Here is a 21,480-nt window from a genome sequence, read left to right as displayed (position 1 = left end):
ACCAACACCTTTTGTTTTTGTACCTTTGGTTTTTTCTCTGTTAAAAATAGTCCACTAACTATCACCATTGTTCTTCCTCATCATCCAAGTTTATTTACCCTGAAGTCATTGTTTAACCTTGAAAAGCCTTGCAAGTTTTCCTGTCTCACATATGAATGTTCCTGAGTGAAATCTGTTTGTGCGTAGTGTGTTGTGCTTGCCGTCTGACCGGACACTGTATGAGCAAAGATGTTTGATCTACAATTTCTTGTTGTACTTTTTTTTTTTTTTTAGGTGTGTTTGGTGTCTCTCGGGCTTTGAAAATCAGCCAACTGTTTTAAAATCTTGCCATGTGAACCAGCTTTTCAATAATTTGGGAATTACTTTTATCTTACCAAGGTAAAATTCTAGGAAAAAGCTTAGAATTCGAGAAATTATAAGAAGTTTTCTAAAATAATGTCACTAAGACCTAATTTTAGTCTTGGGATGTTTTGGGAATACGGACACTGGTGTGTTGAGAGTGTCTTTGTGTATGTGCTGGTGCAGGCGTCTCCCTTCTGCTGAGGTTCTCTGCTGGAGGATGTAGCTGAGCAGCAGCACACAGCATACCTCTGCTAACTCCACTCTAAATTTGAGCCTCCAGAGACTTCCTCATCCACGTTCTTCCACCACAGCTCCATTGTCCCCGGCTTTCCTCCACTTGCCCGCTCTCCAACGTTCTGGAGACTCACCTGCCCGGATCCGCCTTAATACTTGCCTTTTGAAACACAGATCAAATCCAATGGAAACTAGACACTGAATACCACACCTCAGAGCTTGTTTCCTTCCCTCGAACAGTAAGTGTCACACTCCAGGCCTGGGTGCAGGGCCGGGTTTTCTCTCTCTCTCTTCTCTGCAGGGTGTGACGGGCAGGTGCTTCTCATCACAACTAATTGGAGCCCTTCTTAAGGAGCAGAGGCCAGGAGGAGGGCGTCAGTTCTTTCTCGCTTCCAGCGTGAACCTTTCGCCTACGCCACAGATACCTCAAGCCTGGAACCCTAGGGCAACTGAACGTTCCCTGATCGTCTGCCAGTGCAAGCCCTCCTCCTAGAGCTCACCTGCCTGTCCACCCTCAAGCCATCTGCACAAGAGAGCATCTCAGGATTTTCACCCGGACCCAGGACATCACCCCTCCTGGTCCTTGGCAAGCCTCCGACTCAGTGAGTTTAGCAACCTCCACATCCTCAGCAGCCACAGGCTGTTTCTCACAGTTTTCTCTCACCTCTCCAAGCAGACCAGAAGACTATCAAACCGGACACCACCAACACCTGAGACCCTGCACTCTAAACAATAACCAGATCAATAAACCAGATTCAACTAAACTGTTTTGTCTCCGCGGTTGCCCTGATTCTGAGTCGTTCTATTCTAACATGACAGAAAGAACTGACCAGTCTGACTCAGGGGCGCAACTGCGGAGCGCAGTTTCCCATCAGGGGTTATTGCTAGGACAGCATGAGGCTCTATTACAAACCATGAGCCAACAGCAGACGCAGCTTGTTCAAGCCGTGAGCTCACTAACTCACGAGATTCAGGACCTAAGAGGACAGTTAAGCAGGAATCAACCTACCTCTTCTTCTCCCCCAGTTGTCCAACCTCCCGCTGATATCGCGCCGGCTCCGATCCCTGGTGTCGGGGTGTCCGCTCCTACTCCAGAACCCTTCTTTGGTGAGCTGAATAAATCCAGGGGTTTCTTATTGCAGTGCTCCTTAGTTTTCTGTCGCTCCCCTCAGTCCTTTCCAGATGACGCTGGAAAGATTTCTTATATTGTCGGTCTCCTCAGAGATAGAGCCCTGAGTTGGGCGGAGTCATTTATCGACGAAACAAGTATTCTCAGTCTTAGTTATGCCGACTTCTTAGCACAGTTTAAAAGAACTTTCTCCTCCTCGTTAAGCGAGGAGGAAGCTGCTAAGAGACTGTGGTCCCTGAAACAGGGAGGTCGCTCGGTAGCTGACTTCACGGTCGAGTTTCGAACCCTGGCTACTCAGGCAGGTTGGGACGTCCTGGCTCTTAAAGCGGCATTCCTTAACGGACTCACCGAAAAATTAAAAGATGAACTAGCCACTCGTGACAAACCCCGAGACCTAGAGGAGCTTATCGCTCTAGCTGTTCGGGTGGATGACCGGCTCCGTGAAAGAGCCCGTGAGAGACGGGGGCAGGACCCTCTTCCGGCGCGACGCCTCACCTCTCCCGCCTTAGTCACGCCTCCCAGTTTCCGTCCAGCCCTCTCAGAGAGCCAACCATTGGAAGAACCCATGCAACTAGGTAGAGCTCACCTATCCCCGGAAGAAAGAGATAGGCGTATGAGGGCTAAACAGTGCCTCTACTGTGGCGCCTCCGGGCATTTTCGTTTTGACTGCCCCATTCGCCCAAAAGATCCGGCCCGCCAGTAGTCCAGGGGATACTGGCGGGCGCATGTTCTGAGACCCCCGCTCCCCGATTACTTTTACAATCCGTTATCTGTCTTCAAGACTCTCAACATCCGGTCTCAGCTCTTATTGATTCAGGCTCTGAGCAAAGCCTTATTGATCCAGTCTTAGTTAATAGACTCCACATACCTGTTCGTTTGTTACCATCCCCAGTCTCAGTTGTTGCTTTGGATGGCAGTCCCCTAGCCACCATTACCCATCAGACACTTCCACTTAAATTTATCTCTTCCGGTAATCATCACGAGAACCTTTCTTTTTTTGTTTTTCCCACTAAACACTCTCCTGTTGTTTTGGGTTACTCATGGTTGGTGGCCCACAACCCTCACATTAATTGGAGGGAGTCACGAATAGAAACATGGAGCTCCAGTTGTCTGGCATTGTGTCTCCAGTCAGCCCTTCCCCGTTCTTCGATTGGTCCTGTCTCCCCTGAGGTTCCTCCCGATCTGTCCTTAGTTCCACCCGAGTATCTTCATCTCCGACGTGTTTTTAGCAAAGACTTAGCTCTAAGCCTTCCACCTCATCGTCCCTATGACTGTTCCATAGATCTCCTTCCAGGGGCCCCCCTGCCGTCAGCCCGTCTTTATAAACTGTCTCAGTCGGAACAGGGAGCCATGGAGAAATATATAGCTGAGTCATTGAAAGCGGGCATTATTCGCCCATCGTCCTCTCCGGTTGGGGCAGGTTTTTTCTTTGTTCAAAAAAAGGATAAAACACTTCGTCCTTGCATAGATTACAGAGGCCTTAATCAGATAACCATTAAAAACAAATACTCCTTACCCCTTCTGGCTTCAGCCTTTGAAACTGTACGCGGGGCCACCATCTTCACCAAGTTGGACCTCCGTAACGCTTACCATTTGGTCCGTATAAGGGAGGGGGATGAATGGAAAACGGCTTTCAAGACACCGATCGGCCACTTCGAGTACCTGGTCATGCCTTTCGGTTTAACAAATGCCCCAGCCGTCTTCCAAGCCCTCATAAACGATGTACTCAGAGACTTCATTAATCATTTTGTGTTTGTTTATTTAGACGACATCCTCATTTTCTCCAAAGACCCCAAACAACATCAGCAGCACGTACGCCAGGTCCTCCAGCGGCTCCTAGAGAACCGTTTATTTGTTAAGGCAGAGAAATGTGAGTTCCACCGTGAGTCCATAAGTTTCCTTGGCTTCATCTTTGAGGGTGGACAGGTGAAGACCGATCCAGCCAAAGTCAAGGCTGTGGAGGACTGGCCCACACCCAAGACCCGAAGAGACCTCCAACGTTTCCTTGGTTTCGCCAATTTTTATAGAGTGTTTATCAAGGACTTTAGTGTCATTGCCTCACCCCTTTCGGCCCTCACTTCCACCAAGACAACCTTCACTTGGACCCCTGCAGCCGATCAGGCTTTTCGTTTCCTCAAGGAGAGGTTCACACAAGCCCCCATCCTGACATACCCAGATCCGTCGGCCCAGTTCACTATGGAGGTTGATGCTTCTGATACAGGAGTTGGAGCCATCCTCTCCCAGATGTCTGCCTCTGATGGCAAACTCCATCCCTGCGCTTTCTTTTCTAGGCGTTTCTCTCCAGCCGAGAGAAACTACGACGTGGGAGATCGTGAGCTGCTGGCCATAAAACTGGCTCTAGAGGAGTGGCGCCACTGGCTGGAGGGGACGGAGTTGCCAATTATTATCTGGACAGATCATAAAAACCTTTCCTACATCCAGTCTGCTAAACGCCTTAACTCTCGTCAGAGCCGTTGGGCACTGTTTTTTTCACGTTTTAATTTTACCATTACCTACCGCCCAGGCTCAAAGAACGTTAAACCAGACGCACTGTCCCGACAGTTCCCGGCCACTCCTGACTCCACTGACCCAGAGACCATCATCCCAAAACCCTGCATCATTGGGGCTGTCACCTGGGAATTGGAGAGGCAGATTCAACGGGCGCTGGAGAACGAACCTGACCCTGGAGGCGGTCCTCCCCATCGACTCTATGTTCCATCAGCTGTCCGTTCCCAGGTAATTCGCTGGGGGCATTCCTCCAGGTTCTCTGGTCACCCTGGCTCCTCTCGCACAATCGCCCTAATTAGACGATATTTTTGGTGGCCATCCCTAAACAAGGACGTTTATGAGTTTGTTTCTGCATGTCCTGTTTGTGCCCGCAACAAAGGTTCCAGCAGACCGCCTACGGGCCTTCTGCAGCCTCTACCCACACCTAGCCGTCCCTGGTCACACATAGCCTTGGATTTTGTCACCGGTCTACCTCCATCCAATCACAAGACAGTCATCCTCACCATCATTGATAGGTTCTCTAAGGCATGCCATCTGATACCTCTGACCAAACTTCCATCCGCTCACCAGACCGCCAGACTGTTGTTCAACCATGTGTTCAGAATCCATGGCCTGCCAGTAGAAATTGTCTCCGACCGCGGCCCGCAATTTACTTCCCAAGTCTGGCGTAACTTCTGTCAATGCCTGGGGGCTAAGGTCTCACTTACATCCGGATTCCATCCCCAGTCTAATGGCCAGTGCGAAAGGCTCAATCAGGAGTTGGAGAATACCCTCCGCTGTGTCTGCTCCCACAGCCCCACCTCCTGGAGCCAGCTCCTTGCATGGGTGGAGTATGCACATAACTCGCACATTTCTGCAGCTACTGGTTTGTCCCCTTTTGAGGCATCCCTGGGCTATCAGCCCTCACTCCTTCCCTCCTCCTTCCCCGACTCTATCATTCCATCCGTCAGGTCGTACCTTCAGCAGTGCCGCAAAGTCTGGGATCGGACCAAGGCCGCCCTTGAGCGCACCTCCGTTCGCAACAAGAGGTTTGCGGACCGCAAACGACTCCCGGCACCCACCTACTCCCCGGGACAAGAAGTGTGGTTATCTTCTAAAGACTTTCCACTAAAGGCAGTGTCCAAGAAACTGGGCCCTAGGTTTCTTGGTCCCTTTAAGATCCTTCGCATTGTCAGTCCTACAGCTGTTCGGCTCAAACTTCCACCTCACCTTCGTGTACACCCCACATTTCATGTGTCTCAAATTAAACCCGTCACCGCTAGCCCGTTGTGCCCGCCTGCCAGACCCCCTCCACCCACCCGGATTGTGGATGGTCACCCCGCCTTCACGGTTCGTCGGATAGTGGCTTCCAGACGCCGTGGTCGTGGCTTCCAGTATCTGGTGGATTGGGCAGGGTACGGTCCTGAGGAACGATCCTGGGTGCCTCGTTCATTAATTTTAGACCCAGACCTCATCTCAGCCTTCGAGGCCTCCTCCACTGGACGGCCGCCAGGGGGCGTCCGTTAAAGGGGGGGTGCTGTCACACTCCAGGCCTGGGTGCAGGGCCGGGTTTTCTCTCTCTCTCTTCTCTGCAGGGTGTGACGGGCAGGTGCTTCTCATCACAACTAATTGGAGCCCTTCTTAAGGAGCAGAGGCCAGGAGGAGGGCGTCAGTTCTTTCTCGCTTCCAGCGTGAACCTTTCGCCTACGCCACAGATACCTCAAGCCTGGAACCCTAGGGCAACTGAACGTTCCCTGATCGTCTGCCAGTGCAAGCCCTCCTCCTAGAGCTCACCTGCCTGTCCACCCTCAAGCCATCTGCACAAGAGAGCATCTCAGGATTTTCACCCGGACCCAGGACATCACCCCTCCTGGTCCTTGGCAAGCCTCCGACTCAGTGAGTTTAGCAACCTCCACATCCTCAGCAGCCACAGGCTGTTTCTCACAGTTTTCTCTCACCTCTCCAAGCAGACCAGAAGACTATCAAACCGGACACCACCAACACCTGAGACCCTGCACTCTAAACAATAACCAGATCAATAAACCAGATTCAACTAAACTGTTTTGTCTCCGCGGTTGCCCTGATTCTGAGTCGTTCTATTCTAACATGACAGTAAGCCACTTTGTTGCTTTGATTAATCAGAGAATTACCCTGCAGCATTACGCTTCCACTAATCACTCTTCTCCTCTCCAGATGACACTGAGCATCCTCAATCCTAAATCCTGCCCCACTTTAGTGCAATATTTGTTTATAAATTAAGTATTTTCCATTTTCATCTGTGCCCTGCTTGTGCTTTTGCACGTGGATTGGAAATTATGTCAAAGCATGACATCTTCCTTATTGTGGGTGTTGCTCCAGTGAAAATGGAGTCCGGCCCATAAGCAAAGATATATTTTTAGTGCATGGTCCCCGTTCTGTCATATTTGTTTGTAAGAAAATCGTACTCCACGAAAAGGAGATCCCATATGGAACAACTAAAATGAGCTCCTGCTGAAGGATGTACAGATTCTGCTATGGAGATGGATTGAGGAACCCTTTATTGGGGGGTGGGACATGGGACAGAACTGTAGATGACTAAAAAAATTAAGGAACATTTAAGACATTGTGGTCTTTAGTTTTTACTTTTTTCTGATTGTGTTAAGCATGCAAGATGCTGCATTTGACGGAAAATCAAATCCCCCAGTTTTTGTATTAGAATGACCTCACTTTAAAATACTTACTGTTGGAAATGATATTCATTAAAACCAATAATTGCTGCTTTACCAGTAGTGGTGAAGTAAGCATGGGCTATATATATGTGTGTATATATATATATATATATATATATATATATATATATATATATATATATATATATATATATATATATATATAAATAAATTATTTTTTTTATTTATTTATTTTTTTTCCTTTTTTTGTTGTTGATATATACGAAACCAACATTGATTGACATTACTTCAACTTTTGACATATTTCAAACTTTGATATAGTTGCACCCCATTAAAGGAATTGACCATAATGGGAACAAGATGCAAGTTCTTACGTGCATGACTACTCCTCTGTCTGCTCAGCTGCAAAGCCATTTTTGAAATCAATAATGAAAAACAAAAATTCTAAATGGTGTATTTGATCTAAAATAGCTGACTTCCTGTTGTATTTCAGGTTCACCTCCAGGAGAGTTTTCCGGCTGTTATGGAAAGTTCTACCACTTTTCATAATTCTACATGACACTGGTCAGAGGGGCTGCAATTTAGGGAAAGCTGTGGATGATTTTTATTTTATTTTTATTTTGCAACCATTAAACACAAATTGTTATGGTGATTAACTTGTGCAAAAAAAAGAAAAAATCTGTTCTGGCAAATGTTCAAGCCAACACAAGACAAGTTGCAAATTTTAGACATTTTAGACATATATGTTGAACATTGTTCAACTTAAATAGTTGCAACACTGTTTTTCTTAAGTGATTGTAATTGTTCATTTGGTACTCATTGTGTAGAGCAGGGGTTTCTAACTCCAGTTTGGATAAAAACTGTACTGCAATTTGTAACTGCATACTTTTTCCAGCAAACCTAAATCCCATAGCTGAATCGTCTCCTCAAATTCTGCAGAGGCATAGTGATGAGCCATTTATTTGATACAAATGTGCAAGGACAGTGGTTCTTGGAAACTGGTGTTCGAGAACCCCAGTGTAGAGCCTCGACACAAATGTGCTTAAATGGATGCTTGTTCTTATTGCCACACCCCCAAACCATAAGCCGCATCAATTTATAATCTGGTCTTTGCATGATGACAAGTGCAGTTGCAGAACTCACCTCCTTAATTAAAAACAAGATGGCAAACTCAGAGAAATTGTGACAGGAACCAACCAAGTTCACAATAGTCAAACTTTAAAAGTTCATGTCATTTTGATAAGGCTTTTTAAAATTAGACTGTAGCTTTTTGGGTGTGCATGTAAGAACAGAAGCTGCACTGAGTTTTGACTTTGAGATAAAGAGGTCAGCCGTTCATCTAAGAGCATATCCCCCCAATGAAATGGCCATTTTCATATTCATTCTTTCTCAGGTGGTTGGAGATTGATTCCATAATGTCTTTGCTGTGACTGAATACACTGTTTAATGTGGGTGAGAGGTCTGAGCTCAGTGTACTGAGAATGCCAATCAGATTGTGGTGCCATTCCACAAGGACATTTACATTCACCTCCTTGGATACTGCTCTATTATTTTAAAGTCATTAGCAAAAGACGCACAAGAGCAGTCAATTGTGCCTTTGCTTAACCTTGCCAAGTGAATAATTCCAGAAATTTGCTGCATTGTTTTGTTGTACAGCTTGTTTCCAAAGGCAAATCATCAGTGAGTTAATTTGAGCAACTGGCAAAATATTTGGTGCTGACGGAGAACCAGAGGCTTTTTAAATGTCACCTTCTCAATATTCCGGGGAAGCCGAGGCTTTTTAAATGGCACCGCATTAATGATCTGAGATTAAATGCTCAGTATCAAATAGAGGCAGCTCCAATTACGGTTTGTTCAGTTTGACTGCGATGTGGCCTTCAGCCTTCCTCCATGACAAGCAGCTCATAAGACACATGCTGAGGTGGCATACGTTGACTGCTGCGAAACTCTCCCAAGATAATATACGCCATTTCCAATGAGCTCCTTGCTGGAACAAAGAATTCTTTTGTGCCTTTCTGCTCCTGATCCAACATCAGTGACCAAATTGAAATCCTCTCCTCTGCAGTGACCTGCAAATATCTGGGGACATGAGATAGGAGTCCTCACTGCCTTGAACAATGCCAGAGAGTTCGGCAGTGATTCATGCTGAAAACGGATTAATTTCTCCACAAATTAACTGCTAATTCTTCTCTTATCTTTGCCCCAGACTCTCATTGAGTGAGCTGCATTGTCTCCTCCGTGCTCTGATTTTCTGACTTTGGTGCTATCCTTCTGTGGTTTTTCCCATGAGTCTGCTCCACTGAGATCTAAAACATTTCCCCTATGTCCTCATTCCCTCCTCTGAAAGACTTTTGAAAGCTAATTTGCCCCCTTTGGCTGCCTGAGTATTTAACAACAACGTCCAATTCAGTTGGATCCATGAAGTACATCTCTGCTACAACAAAGTGCTGTTACGGTAAATCCAAATAAAGAATTCTACAAACAATAAAAAAAGTAATTTAGGCATGTTTAAAATGTAGGAGACTGACCAATATTGTGGTAAATCGACATCATTCTTTTATAGTAATGGCTGATTGCCAATGCGGACAACCTCCATTTATTATGACTATATGCATTCACACCGATGGATAAAAAGGACCTTGCCTGGAGGAAGATTAGCAGGGAAGATGGGATTTTGGGCAAATTATCAAAACTTTTACCATGGTAAATATTTTTCTGCATTTGAGGGAAAAAAAGAGTAAGTCCTCCCAACGTGCGTCAGACAAGTCTGGTCTGAATGCAGAATAACAGATTTCCTATTATTGAAGTCCTGTAATTACATCCATCTATCTTTCCAACAAGTTGGACAAGCTTCACGTCTTGACTGAAGTTCAGTATATCCATAGCATGACCACCATGTTTCACCATGGGAAGAGTGTGTTCAGTGATAGATAATGTTGGTTTTCTGCTGCACATAGCCGTTTGCACAAATCCCAAGTCATTGCACTAAAAATCCTTCTTCAGCGTCCGGCCAGCGAGATGTGGTTGGGAGGAACCAGCGGAGGCATCATCAGGGAAGCGCCGTCCTCCGGCACCGCAACGAGAACAAGCAATGATGGGGATGTGGCAGATGGAAGCTGAAGCAAACCCCGGGACCGGGAGCAGCGAGGCCGTAGTTGGAGTGGGCCAGATGGAGGCGGACCCATCCGAGCCAGGGACGAGAGCAGGATGGAGAAGAGGCATGGGGGAGATGCTGGCCCCACCGGTTCAACTGCTGTGTACGTGAAGGGGCGCAGTGATATTACACACTTGGTATATTACACACTTGGGAAGAATATTTAGTGCGGCTTATAATCCGGTGCACCTTTTATGTGGACAAATGCACACATAGACACGTTAACTCATGGTCCAAAAACATACAGTACTAGGCTACCCTTTAATGTCAGACAAATAGTTACCTTATTAAAGACGTTTTTAAATAGAGTAATGTTGACTGACCATGGTAAGTTATAAAGAAACAAACTGTTTAGTTCCAGGCGTCACTTGACTAGTCTTCATATTTTCTTTGCCAAATTGTGCAGCAACAGCGTCACATCAAGACCATCAATGTCCACTGTATACTTTAAAACCATGGAAATGAAACAAGACAATAACAAAGAAAACTGTGACAAATTTTCTACACATTTGATAAATGATACAACAGTGCTTCTGTCATAAAACTTCTGCTTTGGAATCTATTGCTTAAAAACTCTTATATTGTTTGTGGAAGCCAAACTGGCAGCACGCTGGTCAAATTTCCCCTCTTTATCAAACAATTACAGCTAGCTTCTATAACTGTTACAGTTAGTCCATCATTTGTTTACATGATGCTTCCTATACATGTAAAAGATTTAATGTAAACCCAAGAGTTTATCCACTGCTTATTTGATGTGGTGAATGACATCCAGCAAGTTAACATGCTGATTTTAATTACTCTGTGGATTTTTCAAGGACAACCATTTAAACCGTTAAATTCAGTTTATATTTTGTGAAATTCATTTACAAACCAACATTTAATTACATGAATACAGCTTCAGTTGGAGCAATTCAAATTCAGTTTCTCAAGACACAATTTTCTTCTCAACTATACAAGGAGATTAAATATTTATTTTCATCAAAGCCCTCTTTTAGAGAATGGTATATCTCTGGTGAAGCGGTCGGTCTTTATCAAAGTACTGCACCTCATTTAACTTAAATGAGCTAGCAAGTGTGTACACATACAGAGTTGTATTTAGGTTTGTGGTCTTCGAGTATTCATATGCAGCTTAACCCACATATAGGTGTCAAAAATGTTAGAGAATGTAAGTCCTGTGTCAGGCACTAGCCGTAGCACCCGCTCCTACACATTGATCCAAACTGAGAGTAAATGGGTTCATTATGTGCAGCAGGTCTTGAGGTTTCAAAGCACATTGACTAAATTCCTGAGCAAAAATCTCTGCCTGCCCCACATGATGATCCCTATGGGACTCTATGGGTGTCTCTATAAATACTGAAGTAAGGCATGAGTGAAATCTTCTTTGAAGTCAAAAGTGACTCATTGTGAGATTGACAGTGATATTTGGCTTCACTTGCCAGTCTCTCACCCTTTCATACCTTTATTAATAAGCCAAACTTATTATTCGCTCAAACTCCTTAATACGGAGATAATGTGTCACATCAAGTTTTTTTAGGAGTCATTTTTCATAATCATTATGATAGGCCGTCTTGAAAGGGGTGGCAGGGTGCACAGAGAGCGAGGGTTGGCGAGGCAGAAGCCAGGGACAGCTGAAGAACTCTGTAAATGAGTATGCTAATGGTGACTGACATTTCCTTAAATGGTAAGGGAGAAAATACTTGTTCCTTGGTCCAAATATAGAGTTTAGGTGTAAAATAGAAGAGAAAATCTATATGGGAAAAATTGTTTCAGATATTCTGTACAGGAATTTTAGAAATTGCAAGAAATAATATATTGGTTTGTAAGAGAAAAAAACTTTTTGAAATGACATATTGACACCCACAAAACATGTTATAATAATAGATATTTGTATTTTATATTTAGTACATTACTGTGAGGTTCACTGGAAATATTATATGGTTTTAACTGTTTTCATTAACAGCTCTAAATTGTTTACCCACAGTTTAGCCCAAAATTATCCAGACCCTCTGCAAAATTAGGTTTAGATTTTATTTTAACCAGCTAATATTAATGTTTTGGCCAAGCCAGAGTTTGGATGTGAATCCTATATATCTATGAAAAGCTTACAAAATTTCTCAGGTGTCCTCCTATCTTTACACACCATCTATAACAAGATTTAAAGAAGACATTAAGATCAGAATATTCTTATAACTTTGGTCTTTTTTGTTTGCTTTCTGTTTTGGGGATCAGGAATTGACTTATGCATTGCTTGTTGGTGTTACTTCCATGACCCCCCTATCCCTAATGTGAGGCTTTCACATTTAAAGGAAATTGATGTGAACCATCCAAGTCCAAATAAATTAAGTCCCTGATGGCCAAAGTTACTACCTTTATGTAACCAGATGTTTACATTTTAACAATGATCTGTTGATGCAAGTGACTACAAAATTAGTAACAAAAGTAACTTATATTTATTTTCTTCAATATAAAAGAATTAAGCCTTTAACATTATTTGAGACTGGGACAGTCTCAGAGCTGCTGCAATAACCGCTTTGAACTATTTAATTTTCACCTTTCACTTCATAACCCTTAACACCCATTAGGGGTGTGTCTAAGTTTAGAAGAAGTACATGTGGCAGTGATTCGTGGCTCTTCTTATTCATGACTTGGCATATGTTGTTTTATTGAGAGAGAGAGAGAGAGAGAGAGAGAGAGAGAGAGAGAGAGAGAGAGAGAGAGACATTCATTTTCTAATTCCCGCTCGTTTTCTTCTTCCAGACCCGATGCAATTCTCTCCTCTGTTGCCTCCGATTCCTCTCTCTCTCTTGGTTCCTCTCCTCCTTCACCACTAACTTTGACCTTAGATGTAGTCCTGAATAAATGCCACAATAAATGCTTTATTATTTCAGATACGTGGACGGAATTTAGGAATTTTTATTTTCAAATTCAAAACACACATAATTCCTCCATCAAATTAAAATTCATTTAAAACCCAATGTCATTCATTTTTGGATACCACCACATATAAAGGCACACAAATAGGATATTCAAGTATTTTTTCTTATTTAAAACAAGCTTTCACCCTAAAGATACATATGCCGGTCTGATAAAATCACAATTCTCATGATTCCATATAATCTGCACATAGCCAGTAGACATTAAACCGGCCACCAAAACCTTATTTAAACCGGTTATGAAGCGTCCGTCAGTTTGACTTAACCTTCCGTGTATATATATAGCAAAATATGAAAAAATAAATATACCACCGAATTTTTTTTTTTAAAAATTCACATTTAAGAGAAAATCGTTAAAGATTCTGATCACTTTTCATGCGCCCTCCAACCCGGAAGTGGTGACGTCATGTCGTGAGCGTTCATCTCAACATGGCGGATTACTGCACTTCGACGACAAGAAGTCTGAAAGTAAAATTTCGACTTCAACCGAGCGATTCCTACCAGGTGACGATTCTGATGTGTCGGAGGAAGAATATTTGTTTCTCGAGCCTCACATGTTCGACCCAGACGTTTCAGATGAAGAGAAGGCAGCGGACGAAAAACAGCCTTCCGAGTCGGACAAGGAGTGGAGATTGGACGTCGGAAGATTAGATGAATGGTAGGACACGTTTTTTCTTTTAACTACGCAGTTCAAATATTTATTTGTATGTTGACATCATTTTATTTTAGGCACCATAGATATTTAATGGATAAAATGCCGGTGTTGTGCGAAATTCAGTTCCCCTGAGAAAATCTGTTTTCCCCCCTCCCTTTGTCGGGAGCGCGCATTGCTGCCGTTTTCACGGCTCGTATAATTGCTTTTTCGGTAAAACAACGCATATAATCGTGTCAAGGTTGTAACCTTCAGTTTAATCGGCAGCTGTTTACAAAATTATAAAATAAAAATAAACGAGGTCTTCTTGCGCTGTTTTGTGTTATTTTAAACGCCAAGATAATCGGTCTTTTTCCAACTTTTGTCACTTTTACTGAGCCGTCTATCTTATCTTATCTTAAATAAAGAGATGAGGACAAAATGTATCACTACAATGAATGAGCATGTATTCACAGTTAAAAATGAATTTATGCCATGGCCTAGTTAGGCCCAATGATGACGTGCTACTTATAATAAAGAATCACTTGACAACAATTTATAAACAGTATCGGTACATATAATAATATTTAGCCTACCTACATACTAGCATAACAAAAGTAAATAATAATAATATATCAAAAATATACACAGTTATATTGAGGCCTAAAGATTTCCTTAATGTAAATCCATTTCCAACTTACCATAAATGCATTAATAGTGAACTTAGCAAATCAGTTAAGTTATGGTGTGTAATTCATATACAAATATACAATTAATCTATCTTATTTCTTAGGTGTTCCTGTTCTCACTGCCAATAATGGATTCTGCGAGAGAGTGCATCTGTTGCCAGAAAATCGGCTTGGTTGTTGCTAAAATGGAAGAAGCCAGAGAGGATATGGATGGAGAAATCCCTGACACAGACCATTCTGGCATGAAAGCGGTGTGTCTAAATGCTTGAGCATTGCAGGTTGCTTGGTCCCAATACAAGCAACAGCATAGGCATTTAGCCTATAGACAATTTGTGAGATGGTGTTGGGACTATTTAGGCATAGATACCAGGGCTGTGATACCCTCCTGTGCTGTCAGCTGTATAAGGGCCCAATTCCCACCCCCAGGACATGATGACTTTACCTTTAGAGGTCACCTGTTGGCAGTTAAAAAAATACCCAAGCTGAAAGAATAAAATCTAAAACATGCGTGTAAACAAAATTGTTGTGGTTATTATGTAATATAAGCAATTACTAATAAAATGATTTCATGGTCTTTTTGAAAATCGACTGAATGAGAGATTGATGGCATCATCTTTTGTTGGTTTCACAAATTAACTTGTCAGTGATGGGGGTTCTTATGCTGCATCAACCTGCTTAGTTTTTATTTTCTCCAGCTCTGCTAGCAGCAACTCCAAACAGTCGTCTACATAGTCTGAAACAAAAAGCAGCAGTGAGTAAAATTTCTCATAACATTTTTTTTTGATTGCTGGGGTGCATTTACACACAAATAAAAAGATACAGGAAAGTAAGAGACAACACACATGTAGACATAGATACATGAAAATGAAAAGACAAAGAGTGAAGCAACTAGTATAGCAGTGGTGATTCCTGACAAAAATTATTTCAAAAAGAACATCTAATTATCTCAGTATATATGCAGTAGAATTATGTGCTATATTATTAGCTTGAGAATGGGTGGAGGATACTAATATAAATAAAATAATTTGTAGTGATTATCTGCATTGAGTATTCAAAATGGATGTACAAATAATCATCAAAATATATTATATGAGGTTATGGCTGTTCATCATAGAATATATGAACAAAATAAAAATGTATTATTTTGGACTCCTGCTCATGTAGGTTTTTTGGGTAATGAAAGAGCAGATAGGTTGGCTAAGGAGGCTATTAAAAAAGAATTTATTGATTTGCCAGTAAAGTTATCCAAATCTTAAGGCAAAAGTATAGTTTGGAGAGAAAGCAAGAAGATATGGAAAGGTAGGTGGGATAATTAAATAAATGGAAGACACTTATATAGGATACAAAATACAGTTTATGTAGTAAGGATTAGAGGAATAAACAGGAGGGAGGAAATAATTATACATAGAATAAGAACCAGTCAGTTTTTTTTTTTAAATGGAACTCTTTCTAAAATGGGGAAACATCTTACTGGTTTTTGTAGTTGGTGTCATGATGTAGAAACAATAGAACATGTTTTTATTAATTGTAGAAGATATGTAAATCAAAGATTATTAAAAACGGAATTAGGTTTTAATAGGAATTTAAATTTGAGAATAAGGTTTATAAGCTAAATAGTATTTAGGGGAAAAAGAAGATTTTTAAGTTTAAAAAAATACTGGGATCAGAGAATTTGAGGAATAGATATTAGGATCCAATAGATGGCAGTAGTGCAACAATAATGGATGCAAGCTACCGTTAAAATCTAAAGAGGAAGAGCAGCGATTGTGAAGAGCCAAAGTCCCCCTCCCCCGGAGCACCGAGGCAGTCGTCTTTAAAATGACGAGCCACAAGCGGGCTCTAAGTGTGTATTTTGGCCACTCATGCAATCCTCCATCTTCATGGGAACAGTACATAGCGACACAACGACGAGGCATCTTGTAAAAAAGCCGTGAAAGCAAAACAACGTTATCCATTTAGTACTCAGACAGTATAGCGGGGTCCGGCTTCCAGGTTTGTGACTCCCGCTATGACGTCAGTGGGAAAGTCCGCCTAGCGAGATCATTTTGATTCCATGGATTTTGCGAACGCAAAAAACGACAGATGCGGGTAGGAGACCGGAAAAAAATTATCAGAATTAATAAATAGCTATGTGGACATCATCTGTGAGAAAAATCTCTCTGATCTGCCACTTGAAAGATTAATGCTTCATAACCGGTTTAAAGCTCCTATGTTCAGAGGCTACTCCAGATCCTTCCTCAGAGTGTGCCAGTCTTCCGTCTTAGAACCTAAGCCTCCAAACACATCACACTAACCACTATTATCAGTGTTTAATGGACTGAGCCCGATTAGAGATACTAGGGGGCTCTCTAGGTGCCACAGCTCCTAACCCTAACCCCATTCATGGCCCTAATCTTTCACTCATCTTCTAAGCACGGCAGATAACAAACTCAATTGCTAAGGGGATGCAACTCCAATCAACACGCACCTACCGGAATAGGTCAACCCTCTACCACTGCAGCACATCTCAAATCAAAAAGAATGTCTGCAATGGTCTCTTGAAACATCACGCTGTACCATACATCCCACATAAAGATTTCAATTGTTCCGATATGGACATGATCTCGATCTGAGTGTACACTCACAACTCTGCAGAGCCATCACTGAGAAATATCTCACACCAACCTAATCCTCCTTGTTTGTTTATATAAAAAGTATTGTTTTCACACACTTACTTTAATACGTCGGTCTACCACACCATTGTACTGGTTGTTTGTTTATTTTTGTGAGATGCGTGGAGGAGAGAACACTGTGCATCAATATGTATTGTAAATAATGTGTTTGGACCAAACAACGCCATTATAAGTGTTTGGTGGACTGGGAGCCTGATTAGATACTTGGGGGAGCCAAACACCCCAGCTTCTTTAAGTTTGGCATTTAAACCTTAAATACATTTTTGCATCAATTTCCCATTCCACTGTACTGAAAATAGTCTGCACAAAGAAGACGTTCAAAAAAATTGTCGAAATGTCCAGGTCCAAACAGCTTATGGTGGTGAGTGTGATGGTAATTTTATTTACTTGAAAATAAGGGTTGGCATCACTAGATGCAATCCCGTGTAGTTAATGTGAAGGACCAAGAGTTTGGGAGTGAGGAGGATGGATTGGCCTGACTGCAATATTACCATCAACCCCATTAAATACTTCTGGCTCTACCCTGGTTTTACTGTTCATGCCAGAGTGACCAACACACGTCCAATTGACTTACTTGTGATACATTATCAAAAAATAAGTTGCCATCCCATAGCAGCGTGACAAAGCTGGTGACCAGCATGAGGTGGATCTGCCAAAATATTACAGCCTGGCAAGCCAGACTGACTTATGCCCCGTGTCAGTCAATCTGGCTGGCCAGGCTAAGAATGCTGTGGTTGCGTATGTTTCTACCACACTCTAAGTCCCACCTTGTTTATTGACAAAAAACAACTGAGATTAGCAATTATTAATTATACATAATAGTTTATTTTGTATTATACTATAGTGACATTGCTACCAAGTTGTGAAATGGCCAATAAGTCTAGTTTCTTTAAATGTTAGTCATCTAATAAAATTAATGACAACAGTCAAGGACCAAAAGTCCTATGCAATCCACATACCCACCTCTGCTGTTTTCTTGACAAATATGGCACCATTTTAGAAGTGAACTGGCTTTCTGGATTTACAGAATCTATTGCTGAGAAGCATTGTTGCAACAAAGAAATAATCAACCAAACAGAACTTTTGGTACTCCTAACAAACCTCAAACAAAAAAGTCTAATTTGTCTTAATATCAATCTGTGAAAAAAAATTAAAGTGTGTATTTTCATATGGACAAATATCTGCTTTTAACTGTTACTACAGCTCCAGGTCTGTGTGCTTTGTTTTTTGGCAAGAGCCCAACCACTGGTGGACATGGACATATTAAAAGTATGTCTCCTCCTTCAGGTCTGTCTTAAAAAAGTCAAGTGCAGAGATACTTTGTTGTCCAATCACAAACAGGGAATTAATAACAAAAAATATATATTAACTATCAAGTATCAGCTATGGTATTTAATTATTTAGTGTTAATCTATTGTGACATCATTGCTAAAGATCAATAAAAAAAATATTTTTGGGTTTAATTTATGTGTGTAGTTTATGGTACTATGTTAGCTATCAATTTAAGAAGTTTTATCAACTATGAATGGTGGTGCCATAAGAAATAATTACGTTGATGAGAAATGCAACATGTATAACACATGTAAATGCAAGTCGGACCTTTTTGTGCTCTGGGGAACTGAGGAAAGTATTCTCTGTCCTCTGTCACCCCTGATGATTAAAAAGCTTCTCACATGTTGTTTCATCTGGCTGACAAAATGCTGTGCATATTTCCCATAAGGCAAGATATTAATCCTCATGTCATGCTTTTAGATTAAGGTCAGCTGAAGTGATTTCTACAGCAGAGGTTGGCAAGTGAAACAAGAAACGGAGAAATTGTGAGACCTGCAGGAAAAGATTAAACCTTCCATGGTCACATATCTAGGAAAACACACGGCCTCACATAAATTCCAGTCAGCCTCACATAAATTCACAAAAATGCAGTCTCGCATGAGCTCAGGTGTATTCTAAACTATTCTATAAATCTCAAAAGGAAAAAGAGTTGAAGTCCAGCTCATTCTGGTTTATGTATATTGTTTGACATTGGTGAAATTAGTCATATGACATTTTTCTTTGCCTTTTTTTTCTAAATTTGTGAACAAATAGCATGAAGAATTAAAGGAACGCTTCAAAAACAGACGCTTCAGATCTCAAATGGAAAGAAATCATGCTGATTTGGAATGACTAATGTGTTAGGAAAAAAGGAGCCATATCATTTGATGAAAATTAACATTACTAACCCTCATTTGAGGCCAGTGACAAAGTGAAACTAAAAAACTGATGTGACAAGCTAGTCCATCCATCTATTTTCTAACACGTCTATCCCTTGTGGGGTGGCGAGGGGTGCTGGTGCCTATCTCCAGCTGTCAATGGGCGAAAGGCGGGGTACACCCCGGACAGGTTGCCGGTCTATTGCAGACAAGCTAGTCCAATTTGCTGAAATGTCATTTAAGCAACTTATAAATGGTACACTGTATTTTGTATGGTATCCATGTGCCTGTCAATGTTTGGGCCATGCTCCTAAAGATATGGCAGGTGGTGTCCTGAGATATATGTTCAAATCAGACAATGTTCTGATTTGAACCCAGAACCTTGCTGCAAGGCAACAGTGCTACCCACTGTTCCACTCTGCATTAAATTAAATCCAATAGCCTATATTCAATACTTAGAATAATCCCCTGTCTAAAGCAACCTCAAACTGAAAAACTGTCTACCACCAAATAACTAAGACTGGCTCTGCTAAATGTAAAGTCATTATCAGCGAATGGACCTCTGGTTCATGACTTCATCACTGAACAAAATATTGATGTTATGTTCCTAACTGAAACATGGTTGTATGACAATAACGAATCACCTGTACTAATTGAATCAGCGCCCTCTAACACATAAGAAGGGCGGAGGGGTTGCTACAATATTTCATGATTCAGTAAGAGAGTTTTCCTTGGAAAATTCGACTTCTTTGAATATATGGGAATTGAGATGAAAGGCCATAAACAAACTCTGACATTAACTATTTACAAAACCCCAAAATATGAAAAAAATTTGATGATTTTAATGAGCTTTTATGTGTTATATGCATTGATTATGACTGTTTAATAATTGTTGGAGTGTTCAACATCCATGTTGACAAGCCAAAAGACAGAGACGCATAAAAGCTGTGTGATATACTTGACAACTTTGGTTTGACTCAACATACCAAATAAGCAACACACTCTGGACTTGTCAGCAAGGGTGTAAATATTTCCAATGTCTCTGTAATAGATGTCGCCCTGTCGGATCATTTCTCTGTTATCTTTGAAAGTAGAATCTCATCCAACTCACTTAGCAAAACAGATATTGTAACAAAACATTATTTTAAAGACAACACAGCTGAAGCCTTTAATCAAATCTACTCCTCCACCTCATTTCAATGCTATAACACGATAGTTGAGTTAGTAGATAATTTCCCTTCTAAGATTTCAGACATTATATATTTCATTGCTTCCATTAAAGTGAAAATTGTCTCCATGGAGAAATACACCCATTAGTGAGATGTGAAAGAAAACTTTGTCGTAGGGCTGAACGTAAATGAAGTAAAACTCGACTTCACGTTTATTAGAAAATCTACATAGAGAGGCTGCAACGCTATCACTCATCACTAAAACATGCAAGGGAATAGTTATTTTCGGAAATCATAAACAAAAACATCAGCAATGCTCGCGTTTTATTTACCATAGTTGAAAGACTCATAAACCCTCCTGGTATTGTACCACCGGAGCTCCACACTGTCAGGGCCTGCAATGAATTTGCCAACTTCTTTGCACAGGAAATTCAAAATATTAAAGGGTTAATCTGCGCATCCACACCAAATTCAGTACCAATGTTATGTCCAAACATAAATGCCGAGAAAATTACTACATTTCAACTACTTAACTGTAAAAGCTCAAAATAAATTATAAATCAGTTTATTTCATCCTCCTGCTGTCTTGATATCCTACCTACAACCTTCCTTAAAAAGGTCCAGCCTGTCATTGCATCTGACATGATCCAAATTGTAATTTCATCCCTCTCATCAGGTGTTTTCCCCCAGGCTTTAAAAACCACAGTTATTAAACCAGTGATTAAAAAAGAGCAATCTGGACAAATCACATCTGCGGAGTTACAGACTAATCTCAGGTACAGTACTCAGTTGGTTAAAATTATACCTAAAGAACAGGGACTTCTTTGTGTCCATAGGTAACTTCTTATCAGAGTGAACAAAACTCACATGTGGTGTACCCCAAGGTTCAGTCCTGGGACTCCTTCTATTCAATATCTATACGCTCCCACTAGCTGTGGTTATAACAAGAAACAATATTAGTTACCATAACTACGCAGATCATACACAGATCATCATTACGTACATTACGACATCACCAGGTGACTCTGAACCCATCCATGCACTGAATGGATGCTTAGAACAAATCTATGCCAAAACAGTGCCAAAACCCTTGCCAGCTGAACATAAACAAAACTGAAGTGATTGTCTTTGGACCTAAGGAGGAACGAACTAGAGTCAGCACGCAGTTTCAGTTATTACAAC

General features: G+C 41.6%; 2 long non-coding RNA genes across 2 annotated transcripts; both read left to right on the top strand.

Annotated features, from left to right (window-relative positions):
- The first annotated feature begins 826 nt into the window (after positions 1–826).
- LOC118564306 lies at positions 827–1,340 on the top strand. The gene is made up of 2 exons (XR_004931749.1): positions 827–1,178; positions 1,253–1,340. It is a non-coding gene; the product is annotated as an uncharacterized LOC118564306 (long non-coding RNA).
- A 4,166-nt stretch (positions 1,341–5,506) lies between these two features.
- Positions 5,507–6,250, top strand: LOC118564305. The gene is made up of 2 exons (XR_004931748.1): positions 5,507–6,088; positions 6,163–6,250. It is a non-coding gene; the product is annotated as an uncharacterized LOC118564305 (long non-coding RNA).
- The last annotated feature ends 15,230 nt before the right edge of the window (positions 6,251–21,480 follow it).

The sequence above is a fragment of the Fundulus heteroclitus genome, chromosome 10 (genome assembly GCF_011125445.2).
Source record: "Fundulus heteroclitus isolate FHET01 chromosome 10, MU-UCD_Fhet_4.1, whole genome shotgun sequence".
NCBI classification, from domain to species: Eukaryota; Metazoa; Chordata; class Actinopteri; order Cyprinodontiformes; family Fundulidae; genus Fundulus; species Fundulus heteroclitus.
This window is presented reverse-complemented; position numbering and strand designations above follow the sequence as displayed.